At 35.9% G+C, this 20,360-nt stretch overlaps 1 protein-coding gene across 1 annotated transcript in view; it reads right to left on the bottom strand.

Annotated features, from left to right (window-relative positions):
• Nucleotides 1–20,360, bottom strand: part of CDH12 (cadherin 12) — a 596,819-nt gene that overhangs the window by 146,161 nt on the left and 430,298 nt on the right. The gene's annotated exons all lie outside the window — the stretch shown is intronic.

The following is a 20,360-nucleotide window of genomic DNA, read 5'->3' as shown; positions in this document are numbered from 1 at the left end:
TTTCGCTGACAAATAGTGCAGCTTTGGGTATATAAATTCACCTGCATTTGCAATTGCTGCTAATTATGATCATGGAAGTAATTTTCACAAAAGGAACCTGCTTTTAGCAATTTTCTTAAAAGCATTCCTTTGTTGTGATAAATGCACACAGGCCTTTTTTGGAACATAAAAACAGACTTATCTATTAGAAAATAATCCAATCATTGTCTGGAGACTTTCTGAGCATCAAACATCATCTTTCCTTTGCTTTCTGCCTTTAAGTTTTCACTGATTTGCAGCACAGATTTCAAGTTCATCATTTATGACACTTGCACCAAATGTAAAAATGAGGACTGAGAAACACGTTTGTGCCTCATCAAAAAGACAAAACAAATACTTTTAGTCACTGAATAATAGAAAAATCTCTATAGTGAACAAGGAACTTTAACAACACATGGAATCTATTGACATTAATTTTAATCATACCTGAAAGATGTATGTATAGAAACTATTTATTAGGTAACGATAATGCAGACCACTGGTACTTATTTAGAATTACATTGGATCAAATGAAATAACACCTGTTTATTAATGAAACTCTTACTCTTGCAATATTTGCATCATGAATTTAATTAATTTTAACAATAAAAGAGAATGTAATCTAATTTACATAGGAAGAGAAATTAATTACTACAACCAATTAATTCAGGTAGGTAAAATATAAATCAAGTGCTTTTGCTTAAACCAAATCAAATAATTAACAGGTAGTTACACATTTTAACTTGCACTTTTTATTTACCAATGAATTTGCCAAAAAATTACTATGCTAGAAAAAAGTACTCTAGACACACAAATTACTGAATCTGTTGAAAGCTAGCATCTTTAATTCTATAAAAAATTGATTATTAATGTTTTTAATTATTATTTATTTTCTGTCCAAATTTATTTTTAGAAAATCTCATTTCTTTGAAGCATATCTGATGATGATTGATCTTCTGCAGTATTGATTCAAGTAATCAGAATAGATTCAATATAGTCAAAACTGCCTTATTGGTGTATCCTCCTGTAAGTAGTGCTTACAGTAATTGAAGAGTAATGCACTCTAGCATTCAAGCCAGCTGTATTTTTCTATCTCATTCAGGAGGCAAGATCTAACTACTAAACTATGATCAGAGTGTGTGACATAACAGGTACAGCCTCTACAACGACAGTGTGCAAACCACCCACGGAAAGCCATGCAAGGATGTACTCTGCAACATTACACATTATTTTCATGCAGGGAATAACATGTAACTGCCAAAATCCATATCTACAGCAGGGCACAGGTCTATTTATAACAGCCACGTGCCCCATAGAGAGTGTTCTATTAAAGGAACATGGGGGAGTTTGACTCAATAGGAACAAACAAAGACTTTGTTGACTAAGCTTCCTACCTTCCTACCCTCACCTTCCACACCAGCACAAGGAAATAGCTGTCCTTGTTGAGCTGCTATGAGATCCAATTTACAGCTATGTCCTTTACCATATGTGCTGGTTTAAAGGCAAACCGGCAGGAGAAGTGAACTCAACACAAAAGAGATTGTAAGTCAGAGTTACAATTTAGTAACAATATTACAATAAATACAATGGCACAAAGAGAAATTGGTTTTAACCCACAAAACCCAGTATGATCCAGCACCCTGGGGCGTAAACCCCATGTGGTTCCCCCAAATCCAAAGTAGAAGGAAGCAAGAAACCTGTTGGTGCAGATGATGGTCCCTATCTGGTTGAGAGTACTGGTTGCAGTCTGGTTGAAAATGATGGTCTCCTCCTGTGGAGGTTCTGCTGCTCTTCTGGATCTGACAAGTGGTTCCTGAGGTCTTCTTACCCCAAGATATATACCCCGAGGTCCGGGTGGGAGCATCTAGTCCCTTCCCCAGGGCAGGGAGTCACACAATGGGTGATTAACTCTGTGAGTTATGGGGTATTGTTGGAACTGTTGATGGCCCTTTAGCAGCCACACCCCCTCAGGCTGGGTGTGAAGGTGCTAATGACTCCCTGAAGGGAAGTTGTCACAGCTCTTATCTCACAGATGTCTTTCACACCCAGTTCACATCCTGAGGGGTCAGGTGTGCCCTGTGCTGCTGCAAATGGTCCATTGTTCTTGGGAAATGAATAGAGGGGTGTAGAATGCATAGCTTTGATCACCCGCACGCAGTGACAAACTGGTCCCACCTGCTGAACTAGGACACCATAAAACAGTCTTTCGAGAGGCTGGCTTAGCAGCATGAAAAGAATACAGCATTCACTTGTAGTGGGCCTTTTTAAGCTTTCAGGATAGATTCATCCTTCATTGGTATCCAGCTGGCCTTGTTTTGAGTGCTGCAAAATGTGCTTTGAAAAATCATATAGCACAGACATCTTAATGATACATTTACAGGAAAAAAGAATTGGTGTTGTGGGATGCCAAACACCTGTCACAATGAAATTTCTGCTATAAAATCATGAATAAACTATGTCCCAGAACACTTACAGCCTTATCAGGATGATGTTCTTCTGTAAGAATTCAACTGAATACTCAATTTTCTATAAGCAGTCTTTTAAAATAGATAAAATTAGTGATACACCCCAATAAAGATTCTGAAATTAATAAATACATCATGACTTCTTTGTTAATTTGTTCATTAACTTAATGACCTAGTTAGACTGGGCTTAGCCAGCATGATTAAAAAGTCTTCATAAAACAAAATAATCTTGAAATTAGTTTTAAACCATACTTTCAAGTAGTGAGGTTTCCATTACTGGAACATCTGGTATCTGGAAAAATAGTAATATACTTCATAATTTGATATACCAGCTGCAGCTAGTAGCAGTGTAACGTTGCTGACTTCCTGAAGCATCTATTTGGTCAACTGTTAGTGTTGTGGATCCCTAGTAACAATTTTGAGGATTGTGTGACTCCTTTGTTATCAGCACCATGTAACTGACCACAGAACATGAGATTTTGGAGGGCATTTTTCTTTTTCAGTAAGAACTCTTAATCTTTATCCCTGTAAAGATAAATGTACACAAAATCATTCTTAAGCGTGAGATAAATGTCAAATGGAAACTGTATTTTAGAAATAAAAACAATGGGAAAATCTGAAGATGTCTCTTCATTCCATAAATTAAAAATTATTTTGCTCATATACATGAATGAATGTGGAAATGCTCATTGAATTGCCTCTCAACAAAAAATTGCCTCTCTACTTCAGCAAGTTTGGCCTCAAAAAGCACTGCTTTCACTTTGAAGAAAGAGGAACAATAAATATTTTCTGAAGGTGGAAAAAACCATATACAGAGTGGTTCTGCAACTTAACTGTGATCTGTGAATGTCATGACTTTGATAGGCAGATGAACAGATGTTTCAGCCAGGCTGGGCTGTATAAGGCATCACTAAGAAGAGACACATACCCGTCTATGTATGTATGGCCAAACTTCGCGAACGAAGATTTGGGCAGGGCTGTCCCCCCTCCGTGGGTGGGCCCTTCCAGCCTGCGCAGTGGATTTTAGGTGAGGCTCAGCGTGCGCAGAACTGGCCCCACCGTTTAAGTCCTGAGGTTCATCTGCCACGGCCGAGCGAGCTTGGACAGTGCCAGTGAAGTCCTCAGGACTAGAACCTACAGCACCCGGCATTTCCCAGGAGGTCTCCCATTCAAGTACTAATCCGGGGCTGACCCTGCTGAGCTTCCGAGATCTGACGGGATCGGATGGCAGGGAGGCATTTAACTGCCTTATACCTGTCTATAAAGAGGCTATAAAAGAGTGGTTACATATCTCAGCTGGCAGTGCAGCCTTTCTAACATACATGCCTCCTCAGCACAACACAGACTCACCAGAATCATTGAGGGAAGGTGGTAAAGTGCTTCCAGATGACTTCCCAAAAGTGAAAGCAAACTTTTGTTTTCCCAGCATTACTGACTATATTTTGGGGGCTGATCCTCCTTTTTCACTGCTTCTGTCCCACAGAAATACATGTGACATGCCATGCCAGGACAGCAGGTACCACCTCTTTCTCTGCTTAGTTCACAAGAACTCCTACATTTCCTGGCTAAGCAGTACTGCCAGCTGAGGAAAGGATGGAAAAGCACTTTTCCCTGTGGACAGGCAAAATAATAAACTAGTCATGGCAACAGAAAATTAGCAGCACCTATCAGTACTGCAGGGTGTATATAGGATTTGTGTAGCAACACAATGTCAGAGTCCTGGAGGTATTACAGACTTTGACAAAGGAAAGTTAATGAAGTTCAGGTTACAAACCCATGGTCATATAAGAGCTAGAGATGATAACTTTACATCAATTTACAGAAAGAATTATCAACACAACTTAGAGGAAGGAAAACAGACAAAAAAATACAATGGTACAAAGAAGCCCAATGGTACAATTTGTAAACAGAATTCAGTGAAAATGTAGTGACTTTAATGGCAGTACTCTATCATTCAGCTGCCTTCCAGCACAATAGCAGCTGTAGATGAGTGTTAAGTTTGCTTTTCATTCAAGCCATAGAACCTCAAAGGTCAGGGAAATTAAACAGAATAGTCTGTCTTCATAGAACTTCAGCTGTGAACACCTAAGAAATGGTCAGTCTCAGTAACTCCAGCTGAGTTACTCAAAGAGAGAGAGAGAAAATAGAGAACAGCAGAGAGATGCCAACTGAACAGAGAACCTCAACTAAAGTAGACTTGTCCTCCTTCCATATCAAACTGGGTCAATTCAATGAAGTTTTAAGATCAAACCTACTAAAGATAAAGACAGTGAAACAAGAGGGCCTATAAGAAGAAAATTTGAATTACTAACCAGCTCAAAAGTAAATAATCAAATGAAGTTTCCCCAACTGCAGGTTTTATACACACAAACACACACCCACAGATTGTCCATATGCTTGTTTTAGAGTAGTTCTTTTCCTGGTGAGATGTGGAAGCGAAAAATGAAAAAGAAGAGAAAGGAAGATAAAAAAAGAGGACGATGATCCATAGTGTAAATCATATGCATTACTAATGGATGTTGCAAAACAGCTAGTAAATGTTTCCAAAAGAAAGGGCAAATGAATTTTACATAGCCAAGTATTTTAAAAATACACATTTTATGAGAATCTTAGAGGAAAAAACAGATGGCATTTTAGACTATGTTCTACATACAAGATTTCTCTATCACAGATTGTGAATAATGTATACATCCTTTCTCAAGTCTTTCATATAAAAATGATTTGAAATATTAATTTTTGAAGTTTAAAAAATATTACAATGAATCTTTTTAGGAGCACATAGTCAAAAGAAAATACTGGCCTTCACAGGAATAAAAATATTGATAAAACATAAATAACTATTTGGAAAATTACTTCTTCAAACACCTTGCATATTTTTTTTCACATCAAAATTTTTATCTTGGAAAATTTCTTTTTCAGTTGGACTTTTCTATTTTACTTCTCATTTTTTTAAATCAATAATTAAACTCTACTTCATTTTTTCTTTCATTATTGCAATGAAAAAATCTATTTAAACAGACCATATTTATAAACTAAATGCAACAAATAATTCTTCATTTCTCTGTCATGATTCTTATAACATTGCCTTGCCTGTTTCATGCTTTGCCTTATCAGTCAATTAACATCAAGTAAAAATTTATTCAAATGGAAATTTCTCAGTGACTTCAAGACACATTTAATCTCTCATCATTTTATTGTTCTTTGTATGATTTTTTCACAATGTGAAAAGTAATGGCTGAAAATATTCTAACACAAATAAGATGCAGAACTAACAACAACCACAAAAAGATGTGTAGGCAAATATAACTTTTACTTGCGGGTCACATGCAGGCACACACACGTGCACACGTGTAGAGCTTCTCTTGTCTCTGTACCTTGGAAGTTCATTTCTTCTAAATCAATATCCTCATTTTGTCTATACCATGTAAAGATTTCTTTATAGTACCTAGACTTGCCAAGGATTGTAGGCTATGAGGCGTGCACATTACAAACATGAAATTATGGCATATTGAGACATATATATTCCATAAATATAAATATCACTAAATGTCACTCCAAATCTCTCCTGCTTTATACTACTGTTCTGCATATTTTCTTCCCTACTTTTGGACACTTCACTGTATAAATCTCTTTTGCTTGGTAGTTCTTAAAAATCCTGGAAAATTTAACTAAAATTTAGGGAAGGACAGCTGACTAAATATGCCAGGACTCACCTAGCCTTGTGTAGTGAGTCCCTATCTATTTTTTATTAGACATAAGCTGTACCTATGTTAGCAAGTAATGTGAACCAGTGGAAGTGTTCTGTCGAATGAAGCAGCTGATGGTGAGGAATGATGCAGGCAATAATGCAACTCAAGGTTTTTTTCCTGCGAACAAAATCTCATCTGGTTCAATGGACTAAGTGCCAATTCATGTAGTGTATCCTCTCGACTCTTTTTTTATCCAGCAGTGATCTAGTTTGTACTCTCTAGGACCTCTGCTGATGACAACAAAAGTACAGTAAGTCTGAATGATCGAGAGATTTGCATCAAAAGTGAACTTTAAATTGGAATGAAAATGCTCGTGGAGTTTTGTAAGCTATCTGGTAAAGATACTGAAACATGGTTGGGACTTCAGTATTTAAGGAGTAGAATATAAATACTTAATTTTGAAAGAACCAGAATCTTCAGTTTATGGCATTAATGAATATTAAGACTATAAATGACTTTCAGGGTTTTTTTTAAGACATTGTCATGATATATTATCAATGGCTTTGCAAAGTCCTTGCATAATTTAATGCAATTTATATTTATCATTGCAATTTACTTTTTTCCCTGTAGTTTGAGTTACATTACTGGAAAGTAACACTGGGGATAGATTACTAAAGCAAATAGTTTCAGCCTACTTTTTTAATTCATAGCATATCAACTGTCCATCCTTAGAAACAGGACAACAGACCCCAGAGAAACACACAGAATGAAAGAATCTTTCATTTCTATCTTGTGGATATTGGTCAGAGGGGTTGCAGGTACCTTCTTCCCACAGAATGATACCCTTTTATACTTTCCCCAATAATACAAAATTATCGATACAATGCCCATAATGTGATCAAATTCACTACACATTTCTTATAATCTTGTATAGCCTATAGAAAAAGTAATGTCAATTGGCTAATTACTTATACCATTATTCTTTACAAGTTTTTAACCACTGATACTTGGAGATAATTAAAGAAAATGAGCAGCCTGTCAGAATAATTTAATGCACTGAGGAAGCCATTACTTCTGAATCAGTCTCTGGGGCTGGGCTCCCCAAAGAAATGTGGTAACAATCTATTCCAAGGAACACAAGTGAAGAGCAATAAAGCATAATGCAGACAGATTGTTATAAACAAAAGACTTCTGCTTGCCTGTTTTCTCAGATGTTTTAGTAATTTTGTCATCTGGTTTGATGATCCATGAATACAGTAGGCTAGTGAGGACTTGGCAGCGTTGACCTTTTATCCCCTTCCTTTTTCCCCTTGAGCCTACTTCACCTTACAGTTACAAATTTTATATTGTTAATACCAAGACTAGGAAAGGACTTTGAGGCTAATCTAAAGAGCATTGTAGTGCTAGATGTGGAGAAATTGAATCAGTAACCCTTTATTTCATTTCCAGGTAGGCAGATCTGCTCAGCTCCCTGTTGCTGCGTTCTTCAGCAGAGACACAAGTCTCTACTTATCAATTCAGAAAACATCAAACTCTAGACCATAATTTATATTAAAAATTCTCACATGTAAAAAGAAAAAAATCAGAAAGATGGACTTTCTAGTTTCCAAGGTTTCAGTTCAATTTTGATAATTACTCTGACAAGCAATTCAGTCTTCCTGTGTTTCAACTCCCTACTTAGGGGAGGGAGCTAATACTTTCTTGCCTCACAGAACCACTGCAAGGATAGTCATTACAATGCTCAGACGCCTTAGTGATGAGGCCCAAAAAAATGCTTCTCTGAATCACTGTACTTTATAGAGACCATAATAAGTGTAGAGAACAGAAGTATTTTTTTTTTAAGATCATCTACAATTTTTTAAAAACCCAAAAGTTTCTCCAAAACAAAATTAATTCATTTTTCAATTCTCATTATATATAATTTTACTACCCTGGGTAATAAAATTATGCTGTAGTTGCTACTAGACTCATCTGACAGAATTTTATGCTCTCAGCTTGCTGAAGAAGGAATGATCTAGAAAGGATACTTCAGAACCAAGCCTGACAATAGCTTTCAGACATGGCAGTGCCATGAACATGTCAAGTTGGTGAATAAAGTAAATAAAATAGTCCATAGAAAAAAACCCAAACCAAATCTTGTTTGCATCCAAATGAAAGAATAACTTCTTTTTTGTTTTGTTCTTTTCTATACAACAAAAAAGCTAAAAGTATTGTCTCTAACATAAATTATAATTGTGCTATTGCCCTTTAACTTCTTGAGAAAATCAAGATAGTCTAATAGCATAGAAATTACTCAAAATAAGTAAATGTTGTACTTTTTTTAAAATGCCACAGTGACACATACCTTTATGAAAAGACATTTTCTATTACACTGGTCAGCATTTCAAGGTTTCAGCATCTTTATAATGGTTCTTAAACTGCACAAATGCTGTCTGTCAGAATTCATCAGGCTTGCACAGGAATCTCCTGATTCTGCAAACACTCACTGATTATTTTCTTGGACTATACTACTGGCATCAATTAAACTAGAAGCAGTTACCTGCTGTTGGGCTGATACAGCTGGATTTGACAAGCAAGAGCTATTAAATGGTTTATCTGACAGTGCTGAAAAGAACTCCTGGATTCTAGAAGATTTACATTGCACTAACAACTTCAATAGACTTCTTGGCTTGCTCCTCCACAGTTAATGGTTCAGTTCACACAATAAGAAAAATCATAGTGTTACAACAATTAGACTTGCCTTCATCACTCTTTCATTGTCAACTTTAATTCACATAAGCAATAATAAATAAATATTTGTAGGTTGATGGGTTTTTACAAAATAACTCTTGTCAACTACCAAAACAAATATCAAAATCTGCATTTTGATACACTAAAGAAATTGTCTTTGGTTACTGCATTATGAAACTCTAACTCTTCAATGTAGAGAACTACTGCTTTCCACAACTTAGAGAACTATTTTACACCAATATCAAGATACAAGAAAATAAAAGATGACTCAGAATCAGCTGTGATGAACATCTTACTCAGGCATCAGTGCTAAAATCCAACGCCATGAGAAAAAATTGAACAGAATAACCTCTGCTGACTGGCATAACGTCATCACCAGGGAATACTGTTTACTCACTGCCATAGTCACAGGGAGAAAAGGCTTTACTAATTAAACCACAATTTGTTGACATTATCCTCTAGGGTATTGAAACAGAAAACTCTCTCTCATCTTGCCTTATGTTATTTCTTGAAGGAGCAACTTGAACTGAGAACCTGAAAAGTTCTTTTGAAAACCCAAAGGGGTAAAGAAAAATCAAAAGGCTGTTGTACACATGCCTGACAGGCCTGAATTCCCTAAATTCTTACTCAATCAGAACACTCTTTTTCAATGTATGTGGGATTCATTTTGCATATAAAGACCCTATGCAAACGCATACAGAACTCTGAAGGTTTATAAGCTTGCAAGACAAAAAAGGACTTCTTTCATGGAATTAAAGAATGTATAATAAAAAATGCACTTACTCTTTGTTTTTCATCTTATCATGATTAACGCTTATCCCCTTTAAGAGGTCATTTTATTTTCATGAAGCAGATTGCAAAGTATAATTTAAATTACCTACCGCATTTTATAAAAATGCATTAAAAGTTAAATATATTCCTGAAAGAAGACATATGTGAATGTTTGTCCTTTGCATCTATCTATCTTTTGCAGACATGTTTGTGTTTGGGCTTGAGTGTAGGTTCTACTGTGGTTCAAGTGTCGTTCCATTCATTCTTCATGTAGATTATGAGCTTGCTTGGGAGGTTTCACTGCCATGATCAAGTCTCTTTCCACCCTCACAGCTGGCCTGAGCACAGAATGAGCTTGTTCCCTCTTGCCTGGGGTCAGAGAGAAAACCAAATCACAAAGGCAGCCTACAAAACTGAGTGTCTGGGCTGCAGCACAAGCTCATTGCTTAGTGTAGTGTAGGTGTTCTGCGCTTAGGCCAACCTCAGGCATAACAGATCCTCTGAGGTGCTTGCAGGGGACCTGAACCAGCTCAGCTGTTTTTAAGGACCTTTTTAAGGAAGATCCTCAGCCAGCAACATGGACTAGAAAACAAGGAAACAGGTAGTGTGAAATGGCCATCAGCATGAGATCTTAGAAGGCATGAGTCTTTCCAACAACATCACAAGTGTCCAGCTAACTGGACGTTTTTCTGAACATTACATTAGTATACTGACCTAAACTACTCTCTTGCATATTCTGAATACAACATTGCTACTAATATAGCCATATTGATGAAGCAATCAGTAAATTGCTACATGAAGTACTGCAGATGTTTGCCTTTTATATATAAGGACTAACATTTATATTTTCACTAGAAAAATTGCTATTTAATACTTTTTATTTAAACTGATTTCTTACTTGATTAAATTCTTGTTCATTAAACTATCCAAACTACTTTCAACAAAGTTAAATTAGTCACTTTTTCGGACAAGACTTAAAAACACCCCACTTCTCATTATTTTATCCTAGGTGGTGGAGAACTTTGTTACTGTCAATAGTCCCTAGAGAAGAATGGTATGCTGTGCTGGATGCAAGGGGCCTCCAATCCAGAACTCTGCCTCTGGCAAAGGCCACAAGTAGGCACCTGGAGAAAAGCTAACACCTGAGATAACACAGTTCACCATATAATTTCCAAGAGTCCAGTAATTTGTCAAAATATTTGTGGTGACTAGTTATTAGCCTTTTGCAGACAGATTTTTCACTAAATTCTTCATTCTCTTCCCACATATGTGAAAAAGTCTATTATCTCTGCAGCAGCATGTGACATCAAGCTACCAATTTTGTATTGATCCATTTTGTAAAGAATCACTTCCTTTTCTTTGCTCTGTGCCATCAGTTGGCTTCATTTGATGCTTCCCATCTCACATCAGTGAAGGATGGAATCCTTCCCCTTTAGTCCCACCCATGTCTTTTAGATATTTTGAAGACCTATCATATCTCCTTCTCTTTGTTTCTTTTCCAGGCTGAGAAGACTCATTTAACTCAGTTCTTCCTCACTGAGGAGTCAGTCCAAAGATGCTGATTATCTTTGTATCCTTCTCTGTACTTCTCCCAGTTCTTTGGGACACATGTCCTCTTTGAGAGTAGAGATAAATAAGTCACACAGTTTGGAAGATACAGGCTCACCAGAAATTTAGATGCAAAGCTGTATTAATGACATCTATTTCCTTCTGCTTCTGCAAAGAGTTTCTAACCTCTCGTTTGCTTTTTTTGGCACTCACTGCACACTAAGCATTATAGCATACAGCTTTTATGAAACAAGATCTCATTTGAGAGAGATTATAATTTCCTCAGAGCACAATAATATATTAATGAAATTAGAAGTATTCCCCTCTTCCTATAGTATTTATCCCTTTATATCAGATTTCATGTCTTATTTTGGTCCTGTTTCATAAGGTTCTTTTCCCATTTTTTCCATTCAGCCTTTGTCTTTACTAACTAAAGTAGCTTAATAGGAAGAGCAAACTTTCCCCTGGATATTCACACACTTTCCAAGATAATCTATGATGATATTAAACAACAGAGGATCCAGCCTAAATCCTTACTGATACCAAATATAGTGTCCAGAATGAAACACAGTAATATTTTTTTCAGTGATCAGTTAAGAATTTTTGCGACAATAGCAGTAAATAATCCACTGTTATTAAAAGTCTATTGCTACATAGCAAGGTTATAGTGGCACTACAGTATCAATAATTGATCACAGAATCAACAATAATTCTAACTTACATGTTAAGGGACTGACAGCTAAAATAAATACAGTGTACACAAGGTAATAATTTCTATAATTACAGTTGGTGCTAGAAGACGGGAGTCTTTTCCCCAAGCTCAGCTTTGTTCTTTACACTCACTTTTTTTCTTTTGCTGTAAATACAGAAATAGCTACTGCATACAGCTATTCAGGCAAAACCCATGGTCATTATGAAGCTTTTTAAGTTAACACTGCCATGGATCAATCCAGAACATTTTGGCTACCATCACCAGAGCAAATAATTTCAGAATACAATGAAGTGCAGGTATGTGAACCTAGAGGAAGGAAAATCTCATCAACTGATGAAAAAATGCTAGTGCAGTATGAGAGGAGCTGGCATACTCTGATGACATGTATGGAGCATCATTTTGATCCAGCTTTCTTGATGCAACAGCAGAAGTCCCACGAGTTCTAAAAGGACCAGAATCTAGACTACCACCATTACTGTTTCTTTACACCTTTATTGATACAATTTCTGAATTTGTATAAAACAGCTCTCTATTGCCATCTTCCTTCTTGAGTATTTCTCCACCTATCCTATTTTAACCTGCTTTTCTCCTACCCTTCTTCTATTTTTGCAATGCAACAGGCTGGGTTTTTTTCTTACATGTACTTATGAAAAAACCTCCAGAGAAAAATTAAATTTAAGCTAGTAACTAACAATTAAAATTATATTAGTTTTAATTTTAGCCTGTGTCATTGCTAATGGACGTTGTATTCAGTCACTAGTATGTCTTTCAGTTTTTCTCCTTCCTTTTTCACCTTTCATGAGATATCAGCCCCTGGGATGGGGGCAGGAGGGACATGTTGTTCAGCCATGTTAACGTAAGCATCTTTCTCCTTAAGTCACCTTCTCTTGTCTATATAGCACTATAGCATGTACCACTGCCATGCAATGGTCACAGAATACATGCATCTAGTACCATCTGGTACTGCACAGTGAACTGAACCAAGAGTTTACCAGAGTGTAAAAACAATCCTGAAAAGAAAAAAAGCAATTATAACCAGATTGCTTTTACACTTGAGATCATCTTCAACCCTTAGAAACAGAATAATTAGTTTGCAAATGACTCTATAAGGTTATTGGATTATTTGGGATTTTATAATCTCCATTTAGATTGATTAAATTATCAGTAGCAAATGCCAACAGAGAAAGAATACTATGCAATAGTGTTCCTGTAAGAAAATTATTTTCTGCTACTGGGTCATCTAAATAAAATTGGTTTATGTATTATTATTTCCTCAGTTTTAGTCTTGTCATATTCCACTTTTCTTTGTTAAAACTGTTTTTGACTATTCATGCTAAGTATTCTGTACTTTTTTTCCAGGCAGAAAAAATATGATCTAATCTGCTTTATGAATACATTTTTATGTGGTAAAGACCTAGGCTTCTGCCAACACATGTGGAAAATGTAAACAAGTTTTTTGGATATACAAGGTCTATTTCAAACTGGAAGAGAAACTGTGGAGTTCAAAGCTACCATTGACCAGGTTCATTGCTCAGAATTTAAGTGGATATGTATCAGATTCTCTGGAAGAATTAAAGCAATTGTAACTTTTTCAGCAGAATCAATATCAGGCACAGGGAGACAGAAGGATTAGAGGATGATTATAGAGGGAGAGGAGTCATTTACAAGTCATTTACAAGTCATTGCAAGTCATTACAAGTCATTTACAACCTGCAGAACATGGAGACGGATGAGGGAAAGGGAAACAGTCACTGCCATAAAACCAATACAAGTTCGAAGTGCACAGATTTCCATGTCAGAAAACAGTTAGAAATTGTGGTTTCATATATCTGCTTCAGAAGCACAGCGGTTTTCATTCTTTAGGACATCTGCTGTGAGAAAATTTTCAGGGTCCTGACTCACAAAGCATGCTGGTTGAACTGCAGCACTTGACGAGGCTGCTGAGCCCGATCATTTCTGTTTATGACTTACATACAAGAGTATTAACTCCAGCGACTGAAAATGGGATAACCTTCTAACTCATTAGCTTCTTCTATAAGCTTCTGATGGACACATGATTGGAAATTTTTCCCTTTTTTCTTTTCTTTTTTTCTTTTCTTTTCTTTTTTCTTTTTTTTTCTTTTCTTTTTTCTTTTCTTTTCTTTTCTTTTCTTTTCTTTTCTTTTCTTTTCTTTTCTTTTCTTTTCTTTTCTTTTCTTTTCTTTTCTTTTCTTTTTTCTTTTCGTTTCTTTTCTTTTTCCTCTTTTCTTTTCTTCCTTTCACAATCTCCTGTTCTCCAGGCTGAAAAGACCAAGTGACCTCAGCCGTTCCTCATACAGCTTCCCCTCCAGGCCCTTCACCATCTTCATGGCCTTTCTTTGGATGCTCTCTAAGAACTTAACATCTTTCCTATATTGTGGTGCCCCAAACTGCACACAATATTCAAGGTGAGGCCGTCTCAGTGCAGAGCAGAGTGGGACAATCCCCTCCCTCAACCAGCTGATGATGCTGTACCTGACGCCCCCCAGGACACGGTTGGCCCTCCTGGTTTCCAGGGCACTGCTGACTCATATTCAACTTGTCTTTGACCAGGAACTCCAGGTCCCTTTCTGCAGGTCTGTTCTTCAGTGAAAATTATATAAATACTCAAATTATTTTCCCATTTTAACAACTATTTATTTTGAATAGAATTATCAATTATTTCTATTTCTGAAACTGGCTTTTTTTTCCATTAGCTGTTTTAATACCAAATCCTCATCCCTCCAGAATGAGCAAAAGGAACAAAAAAGCCCACAAATTTAAAAAACAAACAAACAATCCACCTCATAGATATGAAATCCTGACCTTTAATCTTGTCTCTTGCCACTTAGCAATTCTATAATATTTCCATACTTTTCCTTTTGAGAATTTATACTTTTGTACCATCTTTAAGTGAAGCATTATTCTGTCCCCTTAATTTTGACATCACACACGTTGCAGCAATCATAACTTTTATTCCTTTTTTGAACCTATCTTGTCATTTTGGTTTACACAGTATTATCCAAACTGTGGAATGGCTACAGGTATTTAATACTTTTTCCTCATTTGGCAGTCAAAAGTTTCTATTTAATTGTGATGGTCTTCCAGATAGGACACACTGTGATCTCAGCTCAATTGTAATTGATGTTGTAATGTTTCACTAGTTATAAATTCAGTTTGCATTGCCAACATACATAATACATACCTGTGTCTGATCTGACTGTCAGAAATGCTATGACAAAGTCTACAAGATGAATCAGAAATTCTCAGCCAACCTCCAGATTTAGATTAAATAAATTTAAAATCTTCACATTTTTTCTGGACTAAAAGTGGCAATTATGTTTTGCTTTGTCTATTCAAATCAAGTACTTCAAAGAATTTTATACATAGTTTTTAAACTATTCTTTCACCTATTTCCCAGTTCAAACAAACTTCCTTCCCAGACAAAGCCATCTATACAAGGACATTCCAAACAAAACTACAATAGGTATAAGGTGTTTTCTTAGCAGTCTAATTTCTACAGTCCCATTTGAATTTCTCCATTTGTGTTGGCAATATAAACTTGAGACATATGCTAGCATTATTAGCACTACTCACTCAGCTGTGTTCAGAGGTCTTCTGAAAGCCAGTCACTTCATTCTAATAGGACCACAGGCTCCCAGTCTCCTACACTGACCACTGAACTCTTGAGCTGTACAGACTGCTAAATTTTAGAGCTCAAACTATTTCTGTCTCTGACCTCCTCAGCTGTTCAGAATAATATCAACCTTTAACATCCTCTAAAATGGGGGTGACAGCTCAAGAAGTTCATCATTCCTTTTTATTTTGATTTCTTTTCATTCTGAACTCGTTCTTCCTTGTCTCCCATGCTGCTGGTGAAAACACAGTTCTTTCTGTTTCATCTCCAATTACCTCATAAAATTTTAATGAATGCAAGGACCACAGGCAAGAGGTGTTAGTACTTACCAGTATTTTGCTTCTAACTTTCCTACTCTGAGCTACCTTAGAAAATCAATAAATAAAGCAAAGCCACCAGATAAATAAGAAACATTCTGTTTAAGTTGTTCATCTGTACCACATGCAAGAATAAAACTAGGTCTTTGTACACCTTGTAAAGTTGTAAGCTTGCAAGAGTAAACATTAAATGCGTGTCTGACTTGCTCATGAGGGTTTTGTGTTTCCATAGTTTCACTTCCCTCTCACACCTTTACATGCAACTGCCAAAATTGCTTTGTGTCTCATATGCTCTATGCAATATACATAATGCAAAGCTTTAAAGTCATCACTTTTTCCACCAGCCAGACATAAGTGAGAGAGACAAGGGTCTCAGCTGAACACAGCAAGAAATCCAGAGTTCTGCTACCAGTTCTGATTGCTCTTACACATTTTTTTTTTACCATTTCACTTCTCCTTATCAATTTTCTTATCTGTAATAGAATATGACAGTACTTTTACCTGAAAACGTGCATGGCATAAACTCAGCCATTTTAGTAAGCCAGGTTAAATGTTCATGTCTGATTACACTTTAAATTATGATCTAAGGACCACCAAGGCCCAACAAGATTTCATTGTGATATCAGCAGAGAGAGGTGTTAGTATGAATTCTTGTAGGATGTATTGAACAAGATCATTCTTATAAATAGCATATCTTTCATATTAAAATCATCCAGAAATGAGTAACTGTGATGTCCTGCATCATGGGAGTCAATTAACACATTACCAGCAGCAGTCCCTGAAACAATTTTCATCTCCTTGATGATGGCGCTGTGCAAATGTCTAATGGAAATGGTACACTGGTCTCACTCTAATATTATTATTTCAATTGTGGGAGTGGAATCTGATAAAAAAGCCTTTTGACAACTTTAATTGTAATATTATTCTGTCCCTCTAAACAGAAATCTAGTAGAAATATAATTTAAAAAATAGATGAATCAGGGTACATTTATTATGAACAGACTGAAGCATTATTTTCTTCAGAGGGCAGTAGCTTTCAAATTCACTGCACATATTTTTTTTTTCAAGTTAACTCAGAGCTTATGAATAATGCCAAAATGATAGCCACAGCACTGTAAAATTGTTTGTCTGAACAGATTCTACACAAGCAGTGCAAAATTTCCTTTACAGACTGCCCTGCCATCCAGGCACTTACTCAAGAGGGAAAATAACTGTAAATAAGAGTGTGTATTCAGAAGGATGTGCTGATTTAAGCTGATGGAAAGTGGTCAACATTAATTTCATTATATTAAAAACTATCCACTATAAAATATATAAATGAATTCTATGCTCGTATTTCAGATGCAGAGGATAATTTATTAGGTTTTAAAAATCACTTTGTTCTGGTCATAGATTAGAGCTCTGCTACCTCCAAATCAGCACAGTTTCTGCCTTGATATATAGACAAACCCCTGAAGATGGTGAGGCTTTCTCAGGACTGAGGCAGATGAAAAATACCATATTGTTACACACACCCTGTGCTGCTATAGAGCAGTCTTGAGTATTAAATTTTCATCCTCTTTCTCTTTGCAAAAAAATATCTGCAGCAGTTTGCACGTAACTGTGTATAATGTGACAGAGATTTAAAGAACAAAATGTTGATAAGTTATTAATTGGCAAAAAAATATCTGACAATCTGAGTGGTTTGATTTTTGAGGGGCTTTTTGGGGGGGTGTTTGGGGTTTTTTTGCTTGATTGGTTTGGGGAAGGAGGGGGGGGAAGGTTGTTTTTTGTTTATTTTTGGTGGGTTTTGTTTTGTTTTTTTCCCCCAAAAATAGAAAATAAAAGAGAAATGGCCATCACATTGAAGAGGACTTTGAAATCTTTTCCTATGCACTCAGTCTTCATTCAGTACAAGTTGCCATATGCCCATCTCTGCAAGCTTGAGAACAGACAGCAAAAATTCTTACTGAAAGCAACTGTGCAGATGCACAACACAAGAAAGTTGCAATGCATTCACATCCTAGGATTGCAGACACATAGAAAGGGAAGATTGCAACTTGCATCACAGAATTGTTGTTATAAATTATCTTGACAATGAACCTGTAATGTTCTTGTCTATTTTATCCTCTTGAACTTTCAGTTTGTTTTGCTGCCTCTGCAGCTCACTATTCAAACACAGCAATAAAGAAAGGTTACAGAAAGATTTGTAGTGTTCCAGTGGGGTTGCACTCCCTTAAGCTACCCCTGCCTAAAGGCAATTAAAACTGCTACCTTGTTCATGGTTATAAACTGTGCTGGGACTGGCCATGCTTGAGGAGGATACTCTGATTTTTCACCAGTCACTGAGAACTGAGTTTTTGTGCAAAGAAAGAATCATGAGCTTTTTTTATCTTCATCAACACATGTGCTGTTTTACCAGCCTTTCTGGAGCTTCACAGTACCAAGAAAAATAAAGCACTGCAAAGTAACTGAGTAAGATTTATTTTACAGCAAACCTCCCAGCACCTCTTCCATTTCCAAGGATCGCATGTCAATGCCATATTCTAATTTTGCCTTCTTTTTACTGAATCTGCTCACTGGACATCTGGGAAACGGGGGTTATATTTTGTTTAGCAATCTGATGGATTTTTATTGCTCTTCCAGATTATGTGAGCAGATTTCCGAACTCTAAAATTCAGGTTAAAAAATTTTAATGTGTCAACTTGCAGAACTATTTCAAGTTCACCCACCACCTGTAAACTAGATTAATCCCCATCAGTTTCTAAACTATATTTTGATTTGCAATCTGACACTTCTTAAGGGAGTCTCCTAAAAACAGACATGAAAGGAATTGTGTTCATTGGCCAGTAACAGATAATATTATTGCTGTAAATCAGTATTCTCTTATAGGAGGTTTGCAAAATTAACTAGTCATCCTTAACTGTTTAGTGAAATTGTCAGCTCTTAAACTCCTATTTATAAATTACCGTGACATTATTAGTGCAGTAGTTCTATAATAAGTAATATAAATGTCAATGCACAGGTATCTGGCTAAAGCCCCTCTGATTTCATATAACATCCTACACTTATTATACTTTAAAAGATAGAACGGCATAATTATAAAAATAATTACTTTAAAATATATGGGTTTGGAATAAACCTTAATTATGCAACATAATTTATTTCTGAAAATTAATTTCTGCAATGAAACAAAACCTCAATTTCATTTCACACTTTGAATATTTTATGTGACTTTTAAAAATAATTACATAAGATCTAAAGATATTGATTAGCCACTGGTGTGTATATTCCAATATGTTGACAATGGATTGAATTTATATTAAATTTGGCTTTCATTATCTGGATTTAAAAGAGCAATTTCTCTTAAAACCTTCTCCCATTCAGTGTTATACCTTTTTTGAAAGCTTTCTGGAAAATAAGGGGAAAACACTAACATCTTCATTTTGTGTTAGGCTTTTGTAAGAGATTCGGCAAAGACGGCACAAAAACTGGCAGGTTTTTTATTTTGGTCAGATATATTGAAACAAGAAGTTGTAATAAATGTAAAGAGGATGCTTAGCAGGTGATAAACATTGTTGGAAAAAGTTATCATCTAGAATTAATGATCTATTTGAGAAGCAAGTTATCTTAATGTTACTGATGTACTAACTAAACATCCTAACTTATTTTGTCTTTCACCCCTAAGCTACTTCTGTATTTTATTTTACTTATTATGTAACAGTGTTATATGATATCCTGTCAAGAAACCTCATTACTGCATATGCTACTCTGCAATATGATTATTTCCTCATATTTGAAAGGTGTCTTTTCCACAACATGTAACAGTTCAAAAAAGTCTCAAAAGGTAAAACTATGCCGGGTAAATCTGTGATAAGTGTTACTCTTAATGAAAATATCCCATTAGTTCTAAAGTTGCTTATAAACTTAGTCAATGGGGCACAGACAGGATGAATGAAGCAGCTGATCCATCACTACATTAATACTCAATTTTGTGCAAAATTAGTATTGTTTTGACAGCTTTGAACTGCCCCTAAATGATGATCCTGACAATCTTACATAAAGAAATAAAGACTAATGAAATATAGTGGTGTAGCAATAACATCTTTCTTTTCTGAGGTAAAAAGGAGAGCAATCACATTGCCTGTGCTACCACCTAATGTGATTAGAGTCCTTGTTTGCATATTTAGCGAGTTGCCAGAACAAAAATACTTCCTAGAGAAAGTGTAATTTATACCAACTGGATATCACTAATGTGTAATTTTTCATTATGCAATTCCCCTTTCTTCAGACTGTAAAACCAGCTCATTATATTACCTTTGTGTTATAAACATACTGCTTAGTAAATTGTTTTGACTAATATATTTTAGTGCTTAGCACAGATTCCTACCTGTATAATATGCAAATGCATTTTTGGCTGCTTTGTTAAATAATACAGTGAACCACATGCTTTATTTCTACATTCTCCACTCAGAATTTGTGGAAGCGTAGGAGTAA

Source organism: Pithys albifrons, chromosome 4 (assembly GCF_047495875.1).
Source record: "Pithys albifrons albifrons isolate INPA30051 chromosome 4, PitAlb_v1, whole genome shotgun sequence".
Taxonomy (NCBI): Eukaryota; Metazoa; Chordata; class Aves; order Passeriformes; family Thamnophilidae; genus Pithys; species Pithys albifrons.
Note: the sequence above shows the minus strand (reverse complement) of the source record. Positions and strands in the feature narration are given on the sequence as shown.